Genomic DNA, 23,112 nt, shown 5'->3' with positions numbered 1-23,112 from the left:
GAAGGAAGGAAGGAAGGAAGGAAGGAAGGAAGGAAGGAAGGAAGGAAGGAAGGAAGGAAGGAAGGAAGGAAAAAAGAAACTGGAGTACATTTTACACTGTAAAAAGAATAGACTCAAAATGATTTAGTCTCAAATGTAAGACTTGAAACTATAAAACTTCTAGAAGAAAACATAGGCAGTAAACTCTCTGATATTGCTAATGGTAATTTATTTTTGGATATATCTCCTGATGCAAGGGAAACAAAAGAAAAAAATAAACAAGTGGGACTACATCAAACTAAAAAGTTTTGTACAGCAGGAAACTATCAACAAAACAAAAAGATAATCAACTGAATGGGAGGAGATATTCACTTATGATACATCTGATAAGAGGTTAATATCCAAAATATATAAAGAACTGATATAACTCAACATCAAAAAATCAAACAATCCAATTAAAAATGGGCAGAAGACCTGGACATATATTTCTCCAAAGAGGAAATACAGATGACCAATAGACATATGAAAAGATGCTCAAGGTCACTAATCATCAGAGAAATGAGAATTAAAACCACAATGATATATCACCTGACACCTGTCAGAATAGCTATCATCAATAAATCAAAGAACAACAAGTGTTGGCACGAATGTGGAGAAAAGGGCACTCTCATACACTGTTGTTGGGATTGCAAATTGGTACAGCCACTATGGAAAACAGTCTGGAGGTTTCTCAAAAAGTAAAAATGGATATACCTTTTGATTCAGCAATTGTACTCCTGGATATTTATCCAAAGAAAACCAAAACAATAATTTATAAAGATCTATGCACCCCTATGTTCATGGCAGCACAATTTACAATAGCCAAGATATGGAAGTAACCTAAATGCCCATCAACAGACAATTGGATAAAGAAATTACAGTTCATATATATGAGGAATATTACTTAGTCATTAAAAAAATGAAATTCTACCATTTGTAATGACATGGATGGACCTAGAGGTTATTATGCTGAGTAAAATAAGTCAGACAGAGAAAGATAAATACCATAGGATTTCTCTTATACGCAGAACCTAAAGAACAAAAAGAACAAATTAATCAAAAACAGACGCACAAATATAGAGTACAACCTGGTGACAGTCAGATGGGAGGAGGATGGGGGGCTAGAGGAAAGGAGTGAAGGATTAAAGAAGTACAAATTAGTAGTTGATAGATCATCATGGAGATTGGGATTATGGCATGGGAAATGCAGTTAGCATTAATGTAATGGCTAGGTGAAGGGCCAGAGAAGAGAAAGAGCAATTAGGGAGATCATTTTATAAACCATGTAGATGCTAACCGATGTATTGTATATTTGAAACTAATAATAAAATAAAATTTTTAAAAAGGACTTCTTAAAGAAGAGGGCAAAAAAATCTAAAATAATAATAAGGAACATTTTAGATCTTGCTTCCCGGCAATTGTCATCAGTTTGGACTCAAAAAACTTTTATAAAAATCCTCTACAGATTTGACCTTCTTACTTCAACATTTACTTGGCACAATTGGCAGAATTCTGAATAACCACACCCAGGACTACCTTGCAGACCCAGACTAGTACTAGGTACAAGCAAGGGCCCACTGCGCCCAACCCCTTTCACATTGTGTGAACTTGGTAAGCTCCTAGAAGACCAAAGACTTTAGAAATCATTGACTGCTCCTTGGAGATCTTTTTTTGGAAAGGACATCAAGTAAAATACATTCTCCAATCTCTTTGGAAGGAACTTTATCAAGTGCCTAACCATGAATGGATATACACTTTTTTAAAATTAAAAATTATTAAGATGGCATTGATTAATAAATTCAAATAAGTTTGAAGTGTATCATTTAACAGTAATATAAATATTGTGTTGTGTGTTCACCACCCAGCCCTGGTAACCACTAATCTACTGTTTGTGTCCATGAGTCTGTGTTTGTTTTGGACATATACTCTGTTTTTGACACTTGCATCCACCTACAACGGACACCAAAGACATTTCTAAGATGAGAAGCTACTGATATCAGTGGTAGATGGCTATTCCAAGACATTGACAAGGTTTAGATGTTCTTACATTGATGACTTGAATAGCCATTTCTCCAAAGAGGACATACAGTTGGCCAACAGACACAAGAAAAGATTATCAACATTACTAATCATTAGGAAAATAAATGCCAAAACACAATGAGTTGTTACCTCACACCTGTCAGAATTGCTTTTATCAAAAAGACAACAAATAACAAGTGCTGACAAGGAAGAAAAGGAAACCATTGTTCATTATTTTGGTAATGTAAATTGGTACAGCTGTTATAGAAAACAGTATGAAATTTCCTCCAAAAATTAAAAATTGAACTACCACATGACCCAGCAATTTTGCTTCTGGGTATTTGTCTGAAGAAAACTAAAACACTGATTTGAAAAAATATATGAATCCTTATAGTAATTGCAACATTATTTATAGTAGCCAATATATAGAAACTACCTATGTGTCCATCTACAGATGCATGGATAAAGAAAACTAAAACACTGATTTGAAAAGATATATGAATCCTTATATTCATTGCAGCATTATTTATAGTAGCCAATATATAGAAGCTACCTATGTGTCCATCTACAGATGCATGGATATATGTGTGTCTGTGTGTGTGTGCGCATACATGTATATAATGGATTGTAGAAACATAGATAGAAATAAATTGAAATAAATCAGACAGTGAAAGACAAATGCTATATGATTTCACTTATATGTGGAATCTATAAAACAAAACAAACAAAACAAAACATAAACTCATTATATGGAACATATTTCTTTGTCTCCCCATTTTGCTGCCTCCCTGTGTTTATTTCTTATGTATTAAATAGAGCTGCGATGTCTCCTGGTTTTAGAAGAGTGGCTTTATGTAGTAGGTGCTCTGTGGGGCCCAGTGGTGCAGTCTTCTCTGGTCACCTGAGCTGGATGCTCCAGGTGTGTTCTTCGTGTAAATTGTGTGTGCCCTTCTGTAATTGAGCTTTGGTTGCTGTTTGCACATTAATGGGAGGGATTGACCCTCAGGCTGATTGGTTGGGATAAGTGACTGATGAGGAGCTGACCCTATGGAGCAGAATTCAATTTTGTAGGACTCTGGTTCCTGCTGAGTCTGTCCTTTGGGTGTATCATTTTCAGATACAGTCCCACGCAGTGCTCTAGCTAGTCTGAAGCCAGCTGCCTGGCATACTGGATCCACATTCCTCTGAGAGGGGATCTGGGTGTAGCCTGTGCCCTGCCTGGGGCCACCTGGCAAGAGTCACCAAACAATCAGCAGATGGCCATCACCCATGTTGGGCTTGGAGGTGACTTGGGCCAATTTTTGAACTGAGAATGGCTGCTGATAGTACTGGGCTTAGGGCTGCTCAGCAAAAGGATGAGGCATGCTGAGGCCAGATCCTGCTTCTCTGGGTTTTGTGAACTTTGAAAGATTTTAGGAAAGTCTGCAGCATGAGCGAAGACAGGCTGTTTGTATGGAAAATACACAGGAAGTGGCTTGAGTGGGCCTGCAATTTGAGTGGGGTGGGGTTTCAGGAAATCACTAGAGCAGGGTGACCAGTGTTAACCAGGTTGATGGAGACTCAGATGTGGTGGCCACCTGTGTCTACACGCTGGGAGGGGGTTGAGCTCAACAAAGAAACAATGGATTCTTCCAGCACTTTTGTCTGGGAAAAGCTGCACCTCCAGCCCTCATCCTGAAGCCAGACAACTATTTCTCCTGAATGACCATGGTGCTTTTCAAGTTGCTGCCCTGCTCTGGAGCTCAAAGTAAGTAAGTCCATTAGGGAGGAAATCCACTCGTGGGCCGCTTAAGAGGAACATCTGCAACTTCAGCCACCTTCCATTTTACTCAGCCACAATTTTCACTGGTTTTCACAGCCAGAAGTTGTGAAGACTTTTCATCCTGGCACTGAAACTCTGGGCTAGGGAGCCCAGTGTGGGGTTAGGACCTCTGGCTCTTCTGAGGGGACATCTGAAGCCAAGATATCCCTCCCGATTTTTAACTGCCACATGCAGTGTGGAACCAGTCTATTCTGCACATCTACCCCTCCTACCAGTCTTGAGATGGCTTCTTCTGTATGTCTTCAGTTGTAGGACTTCTGTTCTGCTGTACTTCAGGCAACTCCCAATGGTATTTGTTCTGTAGTTTAGTCATAATTTTGATGTGGTTGTGAGAGGAGGCAAGCACAGTGTTTACTTACTCTTTCATCTTGACTGGAACCTCTCAATAATTACTACAAATGTAAATGAATTAAATGCGCCAATCAAAAGACACAGGGTGGCTGAATGGATAAAAAACAAGATCCATACATATGCTTCCTACAAGAGACCCACTTCAGATTGAAAGACTAACACAGACTGAAAGTTAAGAATTGGAAAAAGATAATTTATGCAAATGGAAACCAAAAAATGCTGGGGTAACAATATTTATATCAGGCAAAATAGACTTTAAAACAAAGGCTATAATGGGAGACAAAAAAGGACTCAGAAATTCTACTTCTGGATATTTATTTTAAGAAACCAAAAACACTAATTTGAAAATACATATGGATTTTTATGTTTATTGCAGCATTATTCACAATAGCCAAGATATGGAAGCAACCTAAGTGTTTATCAATAAATGATTGTATAAAGATATGTTTACATATATACAAGCAATATTACTCAGTCATAAAAGGAAAGAAATATTGCCATTTGTGACAACAAAGATGGACCTAGAGGTTATTATGCTGAGTGAAATAAGTCAGACAAAGAAAGAAAAATACCATGCGATTTCACATATATATGGAATCTAAAAAACAAAATAAACAGAACAGTAACAAACTTATAGAGAATATTTTGATGGTTGCCAGGTGGGAAGAAGTTTTGGGGAGAAGGATGAAAAAAGGGAAGGGATTAAGATGTGCAAACAGTCATGGGAATATAAAGTACAGCATAGAGAACATAGTTAATAATATTGTAATAACTATGTATGGTGTCAGATGAGTACTAGACTTATAGGAGTGATCACTTTGTAATTTATATAAATGTATAAATGTCAGATTGTATACTTAAAACTAATATAATATTATATGTCAACTATAATTAAAAATAATAGAGATATTTTAAAAAACAAATTATGATAATAACTATGCCACTCAGAGGCTACAAGATGGTCATCTCCAAATATTTTTTCTTTTTTCTTTATGCATTTTGTCAGATAGTTGAGACCATACACACTTGTATTCTGCTTTTTATGTTTAACTATTATAAGAATTTCTTAAAATGTTGTAAAGGTTTCTGATAACTTTTAGACCATATCTAGTCTTATTAACCAATTATATGCTGCCCAGCTTCAAGGAATAGATTCTTGAATCCATATATCACATCTGAAAAAGGGCACCCAGTCCTGAATAGACCTGCACCCCTACAACTTTCCCAGAAGTGAAGCAGATGATATCCAATGTGAACAGTTAACCCAAGACTCTAAACCAGGCTTGTATGATCTATGCCTTTGTTCTTCCTTTTCCTTATTAATTTTGACCATTATATTCAACCATGAAATTACTTCAGAATATTTCAGTTATTGGTATTGGAATTTAGATGCCTGACTTACACAAAATTTTCGAATATTGCTACTTCTTGTTGTCCTTCTTATATTAATTGCCCTACTAAAACAGGTTCACCTTATTAATTGGTGGTTTTGGAATGTGCCCTAAGAATCCTGACTTTACAAAACATATTGCAAATGCAATGCTAGCTATTAAAACTATTTTTACATATATTTCGATCAGTCTCTTTCCACTTTCTCATGAATAAGAAATATAAAAATTAATAATGTAAGAGATCACACCTATTTTATTTTATGATCAATCACAAAGTTAGCATTGGGCATCACCCTTAAATCTGTATCACAAATTAAAGCATGAAACTACTTGTACACTGTTTGTAGCCAAAGGTGTTTATTCCCTGGCAGTGTCAACTCTAGTGAAGCTGCCAGATTTGGAAAAATATTTTTTCATTGGATAGTTACTGCATGAAATTAATATATGATTAGAAACTTATCTAAAATCTTGAGAGATATTGGTAGATCTGTTGCTAAAACAATAGCCACCCAAGAAAAATCTTTGGATTCCCTCATAGGAGTTGTATTAGACAATAGAATTGCTCTTGATTATATCCTAGCTGGACAAGACAGAGTTTATTCTGTTGTGAATACCCCTTGTTGCACTTGAGTAAACATCTCTAACATTGTAGAGACAGAACTAGACAAAATCTGGGCACAGGCTTTGGTTAAATGTAGTATCTACTGACACCACATGGTTCTTTGATTTCTCTAGGTGGCTGTTTTTAGGCATTGCCTCTTGGTTCAGATCTATTTTCCAAATTGTTTTTAGAATTTTGTTTGTTGTTACAAGAATTTTTGTTGATATAAAACTGTTTTGCATAGCTCAGTGTTATAAAGACATCACTAGGATAATGGTTATTCAGTACTTTGAGATGGTCACTAAAGCTTATTAGCCTTCCTATGAGAAATGTCAAAGAACTGCAGAAAATGTTTACCCTTAATGAGCATGGTGTTAAAGCTTTCCTCTCTTCTGGTACTCTTGGTGCTCACATGTGGCCTAAGGTCTTTCCCTCCTACATGAGACATGACATACCAGCAATGAGTCTCTCTGGCAACAAGAAACCAACAATGGCATTACATGCCAGGAATGAGCCTTTCCTGTGATGGAAGACCAGTGATACTTTTAATAACTGATCAGTATTGCTTTCCAATGGTTGGTAAAAGATCTTTATCAAAAGGAAGAGATATGAAAAGTTGACAAAAGTGTAGACATTTTAACATGAAGCCAGATCATATATCCCAGAGGAACTGTCTTGCATGTCTTGCTCCTTGAAACTTTGGACTTTATTTTTTTTTTGGAATTGTCAAAATTTAGTTCTCTGAGTTACCTAAAGTATAGTGATATCACATAACAATAGTTACACTCTTATAAGCACTTAACTTTGTACCGTCCTAAGCACTTTAAACACATTGTAACTCACTTAATGCTCATAACATCACATAACAAAGATACTATTTTTATTATACCAATTTTACAGGGAAGAGAAACTGAGGCACAGAGAATTAGTTCATGTGTCCTGGGTCACAGCTTATTAGTGGCCAAACCAGGATTTAGATCAAGGCAGTATGGTTCCTGCGTCCTTAACCACTAGGCAAAATTGCCTCTTAAATTAAGAACTAACTTATATAGTACAGGAACAAACATATATTGTCTCATTTAACCTGTATTAGTGGCACATTTAACATTTGAATTAAAACAGGAAGTAGATAAGGAGAGACAGGGAGGAAGGGAAGAATGAGTTTTAAAAAAAGGTGGGATGAGGGGAGAGTGAGAGAAACAGGAAGAGCAACTTAAAAGTGGCTGCTATGAGGTTTGCCATTCAAATCAAAGAATATGTGCCCTGAAATAAGTATAAGACTGGGAAATCAGTTCCTGTGGCTAGTCCTAGTTCCTTCATGGCTCCTAAATTTGTGAGCATCTCATGTACTAAGGATGAGTCTAGTGTTCAAGAATTTGCATTATTCTTACAATATGGTCCCTAAACACAAGCCAACTACTTCATTTGGTTCTCACTACTAAATAAAATGAACAGTTCGTTTTATTCTATACTAGAATAAAAATCTGCTCCACTGCGCTTATTAGGAGGAGGTGTTTGAAGTGATACTTTCCAAGGAATTTCCAAGGATAATTTTTACTTCAATCAATTTTGCCTGACTTTGGAACTTAATCCTTGAATAAGCCACAACCTATTTATATCACTGAATGTGATCTGTGCTGGAGTTTTGTAGTTTGTAGTACAACTCTGCTGTGTATATTCAACATTGCTCATGGAAAAGTTTTAGCCACCAGATGTACACAAAGCTACCAGATGCATGAACAGTTGCTTCAAAAACCTGACCTCTCATCCTGGCTTGGCTGCTAATGAGCTGCTCACCACAAGGATGTCACATAATCTTTCAGACTCCAAACTGAGGGACAAGACCAAAAGATAATCACTAAAATCTTGTAAGCTCTCATATTATATGATTAAAATTTTTTAAAAATTAAAATAATAAAACAATTCTTAAGAGGACTTACTACCTTCTTGTGTATCATTTTGCAAACTGTATGTTCCTTCTGCAACAGATTTTCAGCTCAAAACAGGTTATTTTTCACTCCAGCAGTCATGTGTAGGTTTTACAGGCAGCTCAAGAGCATTATTTAAAACATTCCACCAAAAAGGATATAAACTTTCTTGCCACTAAAGAGTCATAGCCTTGAATTCCTGAATTTTATAGTTATGGCACTCTAAAAGTGTTGTTTTATTTTCCCTGTCCAGGCAGAAGTGCTGGTGGTATCCATTGTTCCTATATTGAACCTGCTGTGTGATCCTGACCAAATCACTGAACTTCTCCAAACTTCAGTTGATTCAATGAAATAAAACTCGATTTCCTCAAGGAATGATTGCTACAACCAGAGTTGGGTCAGGAATGGGGATTAATGATCCAGTTATTAGTGAGGTGAGTAATGTGCCTTTGCTTGGCCTTAAATAAGGCTGCTTCTAGTGGAACTGGAGGAGTGATGTTACAGCAACAGTGGCCCCCAATTCTCCAGGACTTTTCTGAGTCACTCACTTCTCTCTGCCAAGAAAATGCTATCTCAGAAACACTTTCCTTCCACGAGCTCCAGAAAGGCTGGTTGTAGAACTGCTGCCGTTGGCTTGGAAGTTTTCCCTGCTGTAGTCTCCTGTGTGCATATACATGTTGCTCTTGAAGAGGGGTTATATGTCAAAGATATCAGAGTATGTGAGGTCATGGGAAATGCAACGGTGAGTTTCTGTCAGCTGGCATTGAAAGGCTTCAATTTTAATGTGCGTTAGACTTTCCCCCTACAAGTTCAAAGATTATACAATGTGATTTAATAAAGTTGTTTCTAATTTAAAAAAATTAAGTCCCACCACCACATCAGAGGACATTCTTTAGCTCTGGAGAACACCCTAAAGCATGTGATGCTGAAGATTGGAAACTGAACTTTGGAAAAGTGCAGACTTGAGCAATGGAATATTACTTGATACAAACACCCAGATTTTGCCTCGTTCTCTCATAGGAGCTGAAATGAATACAGAGTATCCCCAGCTCCCTGGGAAATGTTGCCTCAGATCCATGATAAAGCTCACAGTGGTGAGAGGAGCCTGGATTGAGGAGTAATATCATCCAAGTGTGTGAACTACTCAGCTCTGTCTCCACCTCTTCTCTCATCACAACTTGTCATTTGCTACTGGCTGTACCCTGAGCTCCCTGTCAGGCTCTGGGCCACCCCTGTGCTTAGTCTTTAGTGAGGAATTTCAGATGATGCAGCATAAAATCCAATTTCCTTCTATTCTGCTGTGACCTTATGACCTGATTATTAATTGGACTTCAGTGTTCTTATAACTCATCTCCACTTTGGCCTCCTGTTACCATGGCTGGTTCCCTGGGGCCATGTGGTACAGAGGAAAGAGCATGTGCTTTGTATCAGAACTCTTGATTTAAAAATCTGGAGAACCTTATGACAGTATTTCCACACATACACACACACACAGACACACAAATGTCAGAAGGAGAAGTATTATTAGAATTATCTGGGGATTTTTTCCAAATACGTCTGTCTTCCTGTTTCTCCTTTCCTCCTCTGCTCCTAAATTCAGGCAGTGTCACCTTGATACATCCAATTTTCAAGAGCTCTTATGATACTATCAGCCTTCACTGCAGTGTGTCCAGTGTCCAGCTAATCTCCCTTCTCCCCTCACTGAGGAAGCTCAATGTTGGTGGTTTAAGCTGTGTGTTCAATTATGTAAGCTCCTGAGAGAGAGGAGAGGCTAATGTAATACTCCCCATGAGAAAAGACATGGAGAATATGTCCTTATTTGTAAGATGCAAAGATTCATGTGATTAATGATGATAGGGTTTTCTCTCCCAACTACTTACATTTACTTGGATGTCTAATAGGCATCTCAAGCATAACACAACCAAAAATAAGTTCTTGGTTACCCCAGTCACAAATCTGCTCTTCTCCATCTCAGTAGATGGTAACTCCATTCTTCTAGATGTTCAGGCTAAACATCTAAAGGCATCCGTGTTTCCCCTTCTCATACCTCAGATCCAGTTCAGTGCATCTATTCATCCTTAAGTGCCCTGTACCAAGTAGTATTCTTTCTCCATGCCCACTTGCTTTCCCTTTCCCCCATGATCTCTTTATAGCATTTAACACTGAAAAACAAACAAATAAAAATATCCACTTGTTTATTGTCTGTTTCATGACAGCCAGGACTATTTTGTTCACTACTGTATCCTCCTGATACCTGGGACACAGCAAATCATTGAGTGGGTAAATAAATGAATGTTATTGCCATCATTGTATGTAAACAATTTGCAAATATATTGACTTTTCCATTAAATTAGTATGGAGTTAAATGACCACCTCAGGAAGTTCAGAGTACTTCAATACTCATGACAAGCATTGATGTATCATCACGGACCTTCCTGTCTGTGATTTTCAAACTGCAAGTAGCCTAGGAACTATTAGTTTCCAGTAGAATTCAAAGGTGTAATCTGGGTAAAGCTAGCTTGGTGATGCTCCACCTACCAAACACTGTCAGTGGGAGCTGTTTGGACTTCTGTTAAACACAAAAACATTTTTTAAAACAGCAAACAGAAACTGTGCATTTGCCAATAAGAGTAGAGAAAGAAAAATAACAGTTACCATTTTTGAAAGACTACAATTTGCCAACACTTTTACTAAATATTCTTTTAAATATTTACTGTAATGAAGTTGAAATTATCTTTATTATTTTGAGGTATAAGCAGTGATCAATTGAACAATCAGGAAAGAAATGAAAACAGAAAATCCTGCAACCAGCCTTCCTTCTTGTGCCACAACTCTGAAGTTTTTAGGGCCCGACCTAGCTACAAATTAAAGCAAGAGTGTCACAAGGACTCTCTGTGGCTTCAACATAGGTCAGTCTTTGTGGCATGATCTCTGGGCTTCATGCTTTATGTTTCGCTCAGCCTTAATGTTTGGGTCTCTGCAGCCAGCAGTTATGTCTCTTCTTCAAGGGAAGCCTGTTTGCACTGTGCTCATTTCACATCTCTGTTCAATTCATTTTTCTACCTGCTCTCCATGAGCTTCCATCCTTGGGGTCCTGTGCCTTTTTTTGGAACCAATGGCAATGATTCATTTGCCTTCAGCCTGTTTTTCCCTCTCGGGCACAGCTTCAAGGCCTCTGTGATCTATCTCTGTGCTTTCTCATTTATTTTTAGGATGTAAGTATAGACATACAGACCATAGACTAAGGAGACTTCTGACTATTTCTTGCATTTAGACCACTGACTTGCCAAACTTAAATTTTTGGTACTTAAGTATAACCTGTTCATCCATGTCTAAGCATTTCTTGGGATTAAAGAGGTAAAAGCTTACTGCTATTTGCTATTTTCTAACCCCAAACCTACTCTGGGTTCTTTATATTATTTATGACTGAGCAAGTTCATCCCTGACTATACTAAAAAGTAGTTAGAATCCAAGTGACATATGTGTCATGAACTTCAGAGAACCTCGTTGATCTTTACAGGGCTATTTCATGGGTTTCTAGTCCACTGGTTGTCAATCCAAGAAGCACTTGGAATAGCTTGAGAAACTTTAATGATCACAGATGCTAGGTTATCACTCTATGGAGTCTGACTTAATTGTCTTGAGTGTGGCCTGGGCAATAGAGTTTTTCAAAGCTCCCCAGGTAATACCTTGACTTGGTTTCTCTAAACGTCTAACCTTAGGAAACTCTCATGACAACCTACCTTCTTTCTCCTCCCTCTGTCTTGAGCTGCTTTTTATATTGAAGGCTCAAAGAATTAGACTGTGTCTATAAACAATCTCCCAGCAGTTCCAAGTTATTGGTCAGCTATACTATTAAAAAAAATCCAGACAATTTTGAAATAAAAAGTCATACTAGTTCATATAACTAAGTGTAATAAATTCAAATAAAAACCAGAACCTTGAAGCAAGAAGAAAGATCCAAATGAAAAGCACACAAACATGAATAAAACACAAAGAGAATACAATCAAAGTCCTTCAAGATTTCAAATAATAACTTGCCAATAACCTGACTGTGCCAACTGCAATTTGGAGCAAGTCATTTACCATTTCACCTCCTCAATCTCTTCATTTGTAACATCAAAATGTAAATACTATGACTTCACACATGGGAAGAAAATGGAATAGTGCCTGTGAGCTCATGAGCTAGAGAGCAGGAGATGCCTTGATGAGAGCTGAGCCTGAGATGGTGATGTCATGATGCTAGTTTTCAGTCAAGGATTTCTTACATGGCTTGTCCAAGGCTTGTGAAGAAGCTCTCAGCATCCCAAAACCAGAAGTATGTTTTGGCAGCTGGCAAGGCAGGGGGTGTAAATTGCTGTGAAAACAAGCAGCCAAATATATCCCAGCATGGGATAAGAAGATCAGATTGTAGAGGGAGCACTGGTGACTCCTGACCAAGGGAAAATGCTTAGGGAGCATTCACTGTGACAGTCACCCAGCTGCTGTTTTATACAGCTAAACACAACAGACACGGCCCTGTCCTCAGGCAACTTACAGCTTCAAGGAGACAATCAAGGAAAGAAGCACACAAATAAGTATGCACTTACAAATTATAGTAATCCATGAAGGGAAAAGATCAGTTGCTATAAAAGAAACAAGATTAGAGATACTTTGGAATTGAGGACAGAGAAGACATCTTTGCAGAGTTGACATCATCTGAGATCTAAGAACAAATGAACCAGAGGGACAGAAGCTGACTGTTTTTGTAGGCAGAAGAACAGCATGTGTAGAAGCATGGAGAAGGGACTTCCTGACACTTCAAGGAACTAAATGAAGACTAGTGAAGCTGTACATAGTGGACAAAGAAAAGACCTGTGGGGCAGAGGCAGAGGGGGCAGGTGATATGGGACCACCAGAAAGGTTTGCAGTTTGTTCCAAATGTAGTGGGAAAGTCTTTGAGGGTGTCAGATATTATATGAGGAAAATTCAGGCATTCTGGTTATGAACAAATCACATTTTATTTAAAATGCTTCTTTTCACTTAATTGAAACTGGGAGATAATCTGTCCCATCCCTTAAGAAAAAAATAAAAACACAAAGAAGAGGTTTTATTCTAATACTCATAATAATGTTTATCCTGGAAATTTTCTAAAGTAGTAACTAAAGAGAAAAAGAAATGAAAGAGAGAGAGAAAAAGGAGAGAGAGAAGGGAGAGAAGAAAGAAAGAAAGAGAGAAAGAGAGAGAGAAAGAGGAAGGGAAGGAAGGAAGGAAGGAAAGAAGGAAGGAAGGAAGGAAGGAAGGAAGGAAGGAAGGAAGGAAGGAAGGAAGGAAGGAAGGAAGGAAGAGAGCAGTACAAAAGCCTGACTGTCCTTTGTGAGCTATTTGTTCAAAATGAGTTCATAAAAACACAAATGAAATTTAGTTCATTATTACAGAGTCCCCTCCACTGAAAAGAAAGTGCCCTTACATATAACTCAAATTGAATATCTCCACCTTAAGCTCACCCTAAATGTTGCATCTGAGATAAATGAGTAGGAAATATATAATTTAGACCAGCTCAAAGGAATTAAAAAATATACATCTATACATGTGTCCTCATTCTTGATCACTTAAAAACCATTGAATTTATTTATTTATGCAACTGATTTTGTCTGTGCCTTAGTGTCAGGGACTCTACATACAGCGGCAAACAATAAACAACAACCTCTGCCCTTAGAGACTTTAAATTCTAATTGAGAAAAGATCATAAATAAAACAATTATATAAATTATAGACTATATTAGAAAAGGATAAGAGCTATGGAGAAAAATGAGTCAGTAAAAGGAATTAGGGAGTAGGAGTAGTTCTAATTTTAAATAGTGTGGTCAGGGAAGACCTCCCAGAGGTAATATCCAAAAAGGAGATTAACCAAACAAACAAAAACAGGCTATCTGGACATTGGGAAAGAGCATTGGGAGCAGAGAGGAGACCAAGTATGAAATCTCCAAGTAAGTGTGCCTGGAGTGTGGAAGAATAGCAAGGAAGCCCATGTGACAAAAGTAGAGTGAGCAAGAAGAGGGAAAGGGAAAACAGATCACCTAGGGCCATAGGCCTTTCAACTGGCTTTGAGAGTGATCAGAGAAGAGACTTGTTACAGATTAGGTCTAAAAAGGCATATGCTGGTGGGTGTGTTGCCATATATGCCAAAGATAGAAACGGGAAGAGCAATAAGGAAGCTGCTGCAGTAATCAGGGAAGAGATGTTGATGACCAAGATGATCTAATTTTTAAATTAATTAATTAATTATTTTTTTTATTGTGACATTGGTTAACGAAATCCAATAAGTTTCAGCTGTACACTTTAACCATAAGGCACATATATGTTTACACTGTGTGTTCACCTCCCATAGTTAGATTTCTTTCTGTCACCACATATTTGACACACTTTACCCTGTCCACTTCCCATCCCCAGAGTTCCCCCTCCCCTCTGGTAACCTCTAGTCTATAGTCCATGTCCATGAGTCTCTATTTGTTTGTCCTATTCATTTGTTGTTTTTAGGTTTATACCCCACATATGAATGATATGTGATTTTCAACTTTTTCTGTCTGGTTTATTTCTCTTAACATGATTATCTTGAGGTCCATCCATGTTGTCACAAATAGCAGTATTTCACCTCTTCTTATGGCTGAGTAATATTCCATTGTATATATGTACCAAAGCTTCTTTAGCCAATCATCTATCATAGAACACTTCAGCTGCTTCCATATCCTGGCCACCATAAATAATGTGGCTATGAACATCAGTATGCAAATATCTTTTCAGATATGGGTTTTCAAGTCTTTAGGGTAAATACTCAGTAGAAGGATTGCTGGATCATATGATAGATCAATTCTTAGCTTTTTGAGGAAACTCCATACTGTTTTCCATAATAGCTGTACCAATTTACAGTCCTACCAGCAATGTATGAGAGTTCTTTTTTCTCCATATCCTCCCTAACATTTGTTATTACTTGTCCTGTTGATAACAGCTATTCTAATAGGTGTGAGATGGTATCTCATTGTGGTTTTGATTTGCATTTCCCTAATAGCTAGCGATGTTGAGGATCTTTTCATATATTTGTTAGTCATTTGTATGTCCTCTTGGGAGAAGTGTCTGTTCAGGTCCTCTGCCCATTTTTTGCTTGGATCATTTGTTTTTTTGTTGTTATTGAGTCGTATGAGTTCTTTGTGTGTTTTGGATGTTAGGCCCTTATCGAAGGCATTGCTTACAAATATATTTTCCCATTGAGATGGTTCTCTCTTTACTTTGTTGATGATTTCTTATGCTGAGCAGAAGCTTTTAAGTTTGATGCAGTTCCATTCATTTATTTTTGCTTTTACTTTCCTTGCCTTTGAGGTCAAATTCACAAAATCCTCGTTAAGTCCAAGGTCATTGAGTTTAGTTTCTATGTTTTCTTCTGTGCATTTTATTGTTTCAGGTCTTCTATTCAGGTCCTCAATCCATTTTGAGTTAAAATTTTATTTTTAAATTTTTTAGGTGAGGCAACCCTTCGTTTATCTCACAGATTGCAAGGACTTTATCAGCTTACAATCCCTTATGTTTTTTATTTTTTACACCTACACCACCTGGTCTTCCTAGATGGTCTCCCCTCCAAGTACTATCCAGGCCTGACCTTGCTTAGCTTCCGAGATCAAGCAGGATCGGGCTTGTTCAGTGTAGCATGGCTGTAGAAGATTTTGAATTAAATTTGGTGTGCGGTGATAGACAAAATTCTGGTTTCATTCTTTTGTAGTTGGCTTTCCAGTTTTCCCAACACCATTTATTGAAGAGGCTTTCCTTTCTCCACTGTATATTTTGGGCCTTTTTAAATCAAAAATTATATGCCCATACAAATATGGGTTTACCTCTGGACTTTCAATTCTGTTCCACTAATCAGTGTGTCTGTTTTTCTGCCAATACCATGCCCTTTTGATTACTGTTGCTTTGTAGTATAATTTGAAGTCAGGCAGAATGATACCTTCAGCCTCGTTCTTTTTTCTCAGGATGGTTTTGACAATTTAGGGTCTTTTGTGCTACCATACAAACCTGATGATTTTTTATTCTATTTCTTTAAAAAATGCCAATGGGATTTTGATGGGGACAGCATTAAATCTGTATAATGCTTTAGATAATATGGTCATTTTAACTATGTTGATTCTTCCAATCGAAAACATGAAATATCTTTCCATCTCTTTGTATCTTCTTCAATTTCTTTTAATAAGGTCTTACAGTTTTCATTATATAGGTCCTACACATGTTTAGTTAGATTTATTCCTAGATATTTTTATTCTTTTTGTTGCAATTGCAAAAGGAATGATGTTTTCCACTTCTTTTTCTGATGCTTCATTATTAGAGTATAGGAATTCTATGGATTTTTGAACATTGCTTTTGTATCCAGAAACTTTACTGTATTTGTTTATTGTTTCTAGTAGTGTTCTTGTGGAGACTTTAGGGTTTTCTATATAGAGAATCATGTCATCTGCAAATAATGACAGTTTGACTTCTTTATGTCATATTTGGATGCCTTTTATATCTTTCTCTTGTCTGATTGCACTCATGAGGACTTCCAATATTATACTGAATAACAGTGGTGATAGTGGACAGCCTTGCCTTGTTCCTGATCCTAGAGGGAAGGTTTTTTATTTTTTCACCATTAAGTATAATGTTGGCTGAGGGTTTGTCATAGATGGCCTTTATTATGTTAAGATACTTTCCTCCTATACCAATTTTGTGAAGTGTTTTGATCATAAATGGATGCTGTATCTTGTCGAAGGCATTTTCTGTACCTATTGATATGATCAGATGATTCTTATTTTTTAATTTCTTTATGTGGTGTATCACATCAATCGATTTGCGTATGTTGAACCATCCCTGTGCCTCTGGGATGAAACCCACTTGATCGTGATGGACAATCTTTTTAATATGTTGCTGTATTCGGTCGCTAGTATCTTATTTAGGGTTTTTGCATCTATGTTCAGGAGAGATATTGCTTTTAGTTTTCTATTTTTGTGTTATCTTTACCAGGTTTTTGTATCAGAGTAATATTGGCCTCATAAAATGAATTGGGAAGTATTGCCTCCTCTTTGATTTTTTGATAGATTTTGAGGAGAATAGGTATTAAATCTTTGAATGTTTTGTAGAATTCACAGGTGAATCCGTTTGGTCCTGGACTTTTACTTTTTGGTAGGTTTTTGATGACTGTTTTAATTTCCATGCTGCTGATAGGTCTATTTAGATTTTCCAGATCTTCTTGATTCAGTCTAGGAAGATTGTATTTTTCTAAGTACTGGTCCATTTCTTCTAAGTTATTAAATTTGATATCATATACTTTTTCATAATATTCTTGTATGGTTCTTTGGATTTCTGTGGTGTCTCTCATAATTTCCTCTGTTTCATCCCTAATTTTGTTCATTTGTGTTCTTTCTCTTTTTCTTTAGTGAATCTATCCAGGGGTTTGTCAATTTTATTAACCTTCCCAAAAACCCAGCTCTTTGTTGTATTTATTTTTTCTATTATGTCTTTGTTTTCAATTTCATTTATTTCTGCTCTAATTTTGACAATTTCTTTTCTTCTGCTGACTTTAGGCTTCATTTGTTCTTCCTTTTCTAGTTTTTTAAGATGAAGCATTAGGTTGTTTATTTGGGCTCATCTTGTTTTTGGAGAAAAGCTTGTAATGATATGAACTTCCCTCTTATGACCACTTTTTTCGTGTCCCACAAGTTTTGATATGTTTACTATCATTATCATTCATTTCTATATATCTCTTGATCTCTCTTTTTATTTATTTTCTGACCCAGTTATTCTTCAGTAGTATGTTTTTTAATCTCCATATATTTATGGTTCTTCCTGATTTCTCTTTGCAGTTGATCTCTAGTTTCAAAGCATTATGATCAGAGAATATGGTTGGTATGATTTCAACCCTCTTTATTTGTTGAGGCTATCTCTGTGCAGGATGATCTATTTTTGAGGACAGAAGTTTGGATGTGGAGTGCAGATAAAGAATGAGACAAGGATGACTCTGGAGTTTGGGGCCTTAGAAACAGAAAGAATGGAATTGCCATCAAATGACACAGGGGAGACTGTGAGTAGAGGAGGTTGGCAAGCAGATAAAAATGTCAATGGGAGAGGTTACATGTGAGATCTTCCTTAGACATCTAACTGAAAATCTTAAGCAGGAGCAGAATATTCATGTTTGGAATTTAGAGGAAAAGGTCTGTAATGGACCTACAAATGTGAGAGTCACCACCAATAGATGTTTTTTAGTCCCAAGACTAGATATAACCACTGGGAGAGAGATATGTGTATATATAGGAGAAGAGGGTCAAGGTCACAACCCTGGGGTGGCCCACAGTTCAAGGTTTGGGGAAGTCAGGGAAAGAGCCCAAGAAGCAGTCAGTGGATTAGAACACAAAAGCATGAAAAAATGTTTTCCTGGGAGCAAAGAAAACAATGTTTCATGAAAGGTGCTGTCATCTATGTCAAGTGCAGGAAGGAGAGAACTGATAGTTGGCCAATGGATTTTCCAAAGTGGAGGTCCTTGTTGACTTTAACAAGAGCTGGAGTTAAGGAAGTTTGATCAGGCAATGAAAAAAGAGGAATCAGAGGCAGTCTAGATATCTCTTTGAAAGAATTCTGTTGTGAAGAGGAGAGGAGATTTATAGTAGGTGAAGAAGGATGATGAGAATATCTTGGAGAAATAGCTGGTGCATACTTTCAGGAATGACCTAACAGAGAGAGGGAGAAGTAGTTGCTGGAGTGAATGTCCTCAGTGAGTCACAGACAGGGTACAGTGCACAAGTGTGTTTAGAGAGGGGTGTGGGTAGTTCATTCACCATAAAAGACAGGGAGATATTTCTATCATTTTTGATCCTTTCATTTATCTCAACAAAGTGTGAAGTGTGGTCATCTACATGTGAGTAAAAAGACAAAAAGGAGATTATGGAAATTTATTGTCACATTTTAATTAATTAAAATTGACTTTTCTTTCACAAATTGCATCATATGGAGAAAGAAGGCAGGACTAGGAGGAGAGGAAAGAAAAGAGCCCTGAGCATACTGAAAATCCAAGAAAACCCCAAATAAGATTCTGGCCAACACTGAGGAGATCCAACTGACATTTTCTGAGTGACAAATATAATCTGGTAAATTGGGAGAAGAGACATTTTATTTTTACTGAATGTACTTTTTATTCTATGAGAAAGGAAGGTCACAGTGCATTTCATGTGATTCAGGTCATTGACCTCACTTTAGGAAAAATAAAAGTGAGAAAATAGAAAAGCTGGCTCATGTCCTTAAAAAAGAAAATGTTCCTCAGGAGACAGCAAGGTTGAGCTAATTATGCACATACTAGAAAACATTAATTGGCTTCAGTTTGAGATCTATTTTCAAATGTAGAATATTCCAGTAGACTGGCATGTTCCAAGAAGAGGTTCTGACACATTTGACATATTCCCAGCATTCTTGGCATAGTCCTAAAAGACTACATTTAGATTAAGGCATTTAGCTGTGAAAAAAATGAATAGAATCGTCCAAGAAATAACACACTCTCATTTTATTGAAATTAATAATAAACTATAATCACATAAAGTGATGGACTTTCTCTCATCAGGAGAAGAAAGAGCTCCTTATAACAACTTTAAAAAAATAATCAGGATGTGAATGTCTGCCTATTTTATAGCACCTGATAAATGAATTAAAAAGAAATAAATAAATTTAACATCTACTTTAATTCTATAAACAACTGTGTGAGACACCTATATTTAAAAAAAAAAATCAATGACAAACTAGGAGTAGCATCACTAGAAGTCTCTAGTCACATGCTGGGACAGAAGAGGAATTCTCAAGGAAACCACATACACCAGGAGTTTACAAATCTTGACATGGAAATGAATGTTGCTAGCCTTTGAGAACACTAAACAACAGGACAGGTGTAAGTCAGTCTGTTAAACTGATCTAAAACAAACTATTCGTTGCATGGTTTTTACGTAATGTGATTTCCCACAGTTTCTGGTATCCTTTACACAGAGAACAAAATAAATAAAAGTGTCACTTTTGTCTGTCTACAGGGACTCCATCAACTGGATCGAGAGTGGATCCTTTCACAAATGGTATTCTGCACAACCAATTGTTGCAAGCTTGCGACTTTCCCCCTGTGTCTTTCCCCTTGTAGCACCAGTATTGAGTGCCATTTCCTATAATAGATCTTAATTTATGAAACAATTCTAACAAGAAAAATCCAGTAAAGACATTCATTAAGAGCCGACACCATAAAATACCATAAATCACTAGAGGAAATGGCCTCATGGATCAATTACTATATGGCTAAAACCTCTGTAAAGCATTCAATTGAATAAAACTAAAGCCACCTATCCAATAAAAGATCAATGATTAGACTTATTGCAGGTGTGTGTGTGTGTTTGTGTATGTGTGTGAGTGTAAGTGTGAGAGTGTATATGAAGAAAGGAGAGGAAAGAGAGAGTAGGGCAGGGAAAATGAGAGAGAGATAGAAAGGGAGAGAGGGAGACCGAGATTGATTGTGTAAGTAGTGGAGGGGAATTACATGGATGAAGAAATAACCAGGATACAAGGCAGCTCCATAATTTGGGCAGATACATTCTACATCTACATTAATTCCTTTTATTGCTTTTTCAAAACTTAATACTATTTCTTCCATATTCACAGTTTTTATGAAAAAATAATGCTAGCTAATTATAAATGACTTATAAAATAAAATAAACAAAAGTATACAGAGAAAAACAAAAACCACTTCAAGCTTCGTTGCCCAAGATTAGCACTATTAATATATTAAGGATTCTTTTTCCAACTATTTATTAAGCACACATATGTATTTTTCAGCCAAAAAATATTGTGCAGAATGTATCGTTCATATTGTACTTGCTTACATAACATTATGCCATGAGCAATTTTTATTAAATATTCTTAGGAGATTTGGTTTATAAAGATTACACATGATTTCATGTTAAGATTACTTTAAGTAATCTTATTGTCAGATTCTGTAAGATTTTTCTAATTTTTTACTATTTAAATATAATACTGCAAATAAACAACTTATACCTTATTCTTTATATCTTAGCATATTTTCTTTCTTTTTTTATTTTATTAGTTTCACATATATACATAGTGAAGACATTGTTTAGACGTTTGTATAGTTTATAAAATGATCCTCCAATTGCTCCTTCTCTCCTCTGATTTCCACCAAGCCAATATATTAATGCTCACTGCATTCCTTATGCCATATTCCATATCCTCATGACCATCTATCAACTACTAATTTGTACTTTTTTAATCCTTCATCCCATTCTCCCATCCCCAACAACCTCTCTCCCCTCTGGCCATCAACAAATTGTCCTCTATATTTGTGAGTCTTTTTTTGATTAATTTGTTCCTTAGGTTCTGCATATAAGTGAAATCCTATGGTATTTATCTTTCTCTGTCTGACTTATTTCACTCAGCATAATAACCCGTAGGTCCATCCATGTCGTTGCACATGGTAGGATTTCACTTTTTTAATGGCCGAGTAATATTCCCTTGTATATATGAACCATAACTTCTTTATCTAATTGTCTGTTGATAGGCATTTAGGTTTCTTCCATATCTTGGCTATTGTAAAATATGCTGCCATGAACATAGGAGTGTATAGATCTTTACAAATTATTATTTTAGTTTTCTTTGGATAAATACCCAGAAGTGCAATTGCTGGGTCAAAAGGATATCCATTTTTAAATTTTCGAGAAACCTCCAGACTGTTTTCAATAGTGGCTGTACCAATTCGCAATCCCACCAACAATGTGTGAGAGTTCCTTTTTCTCCATATTGACACCAACACTTGTTATTCTTTGATTTCTTGGTGATAGCCATTCTGACAGGTGATATCTTATTGTGGTTTTAATTTGCATTTCTCAGATGATTAGTGACCTTGAGCATCTTTTCATATGTCTATTGGCCATCTGTATTTCCTCTTTGGAGAAGTATCTATTCAGATCTACTATCATTTTTTAATTGAATTGTTTGTTTTTTTGTTGTTGAGTTGTATAAGTTCTTTATATATTTTGCATATTAACCTCTTATCAGATGTATCATAAGCAAATATCTTCTCCCATTCAGTCAGTTGTGTTTTTGTTTTGTTCAGTTTCCTTTGCTGTACAACACTTTTTAGTTTGATGTAGTCCCATTTGTTTATTTTTTCTTTTGTCTCCCTTGCATCAGGAGATATATCCAAAAATAAATTACTGTTAGCAATATCACAATTTACTGCCTATGCTTTCTTCTAGAAGTTTTATGGTTTTGAGTCTTATATTTGAGTCTTTAAGCCATTTTGAGTCTATTCTTATAAACAGTATAAGAAGGTGGTCCAGTTTCTTTCTTTCTTTTTCTTCTTTTTTTTTGCATGTATCTGTCCAGTTTTCACAGCACCATTTATTAAAAAGACTCTTTACTCCATTGTATATTCTTGCCTCCTTTGACAAATATTAAGTGAGTGTATAGGCATATATTTATTTCAAGACTCTCTTTTCTGATCCATTGATGAATGTATCTGTTTTTATGCCTGTACCAGGCTGTTTTGATTACTGTATTCTTGTAGTATAGTTTGATATGAGGTAGTGTGATACTTCCAACTTTGTTCTTTCTCAGGCTTGCTATAGCTATTCAGGGTACTTTGTGGTTTCATATAAATTTTAGGATTATCTGTTGTAGTTCTGTGAAAAATGGCATTGATATTTTGACAGGGATTGCATTGAATCTGTAGATTGCTTTGGGCAGTATGAACATTTTTAAAGATGCTGATTCCTCCAACCCACGAGCACAGTGTATGCTTCCATTTATTCGTATCTTCTTTAACTTATTTTTTCAATGACTTATAATTTTCTGAGAACAGAGCTTTTACCTCCTTGGTTAATTTGGTTCTCAGGTTTTATTATTTTCGATACAATCCTAAATGCATTTTTTCCCCTTAATTTCTCT

At 36.4% G+C, this 23,112-nt stretch overlaps 1 protein-coding gene and 1 pseudogene across 1 annotated transcript in view; both read right to left on the bottom strand.

Moving 5' to 3' along the window:
- Positions 1–23,112, bottom strand: part of HECW1 (HECT, C2 and WW domain containing E3 ubiquitin protein ligase 1) — a 483,256-nt gene that overhangs the window by 345,131 nt on the left and 115,013 nt on the right. The window lies entirely within an intron of this gene.
- On the bottom strand, positions 15,705–15,823 carry LOC111747074 (annotated as a pseudogene).

The sequence above is a fragment of the Pteropus vampyrus genome, unplaced genomic scaffold (assembly GCF_000151845.1).
Source record: "Pteropus vampyrus isolate Shadow unplaced genomic scaffold, Pvam_2.0 Scaffold208, whole genome shotgun sequence".
NCBI classification, from domain to species: domain Eukaryota; kingdom Metazoa; phylum Chordata; class Mammalia; order Chiroptera; family Pteropodidae; genus Pteropus; species Pteropus vampyrus.
The sequence above is the reverse complement of the archived record's forward strand: the minus strand, read 5'-3'. Positions and strand labels throughout refer to the sequence as shown.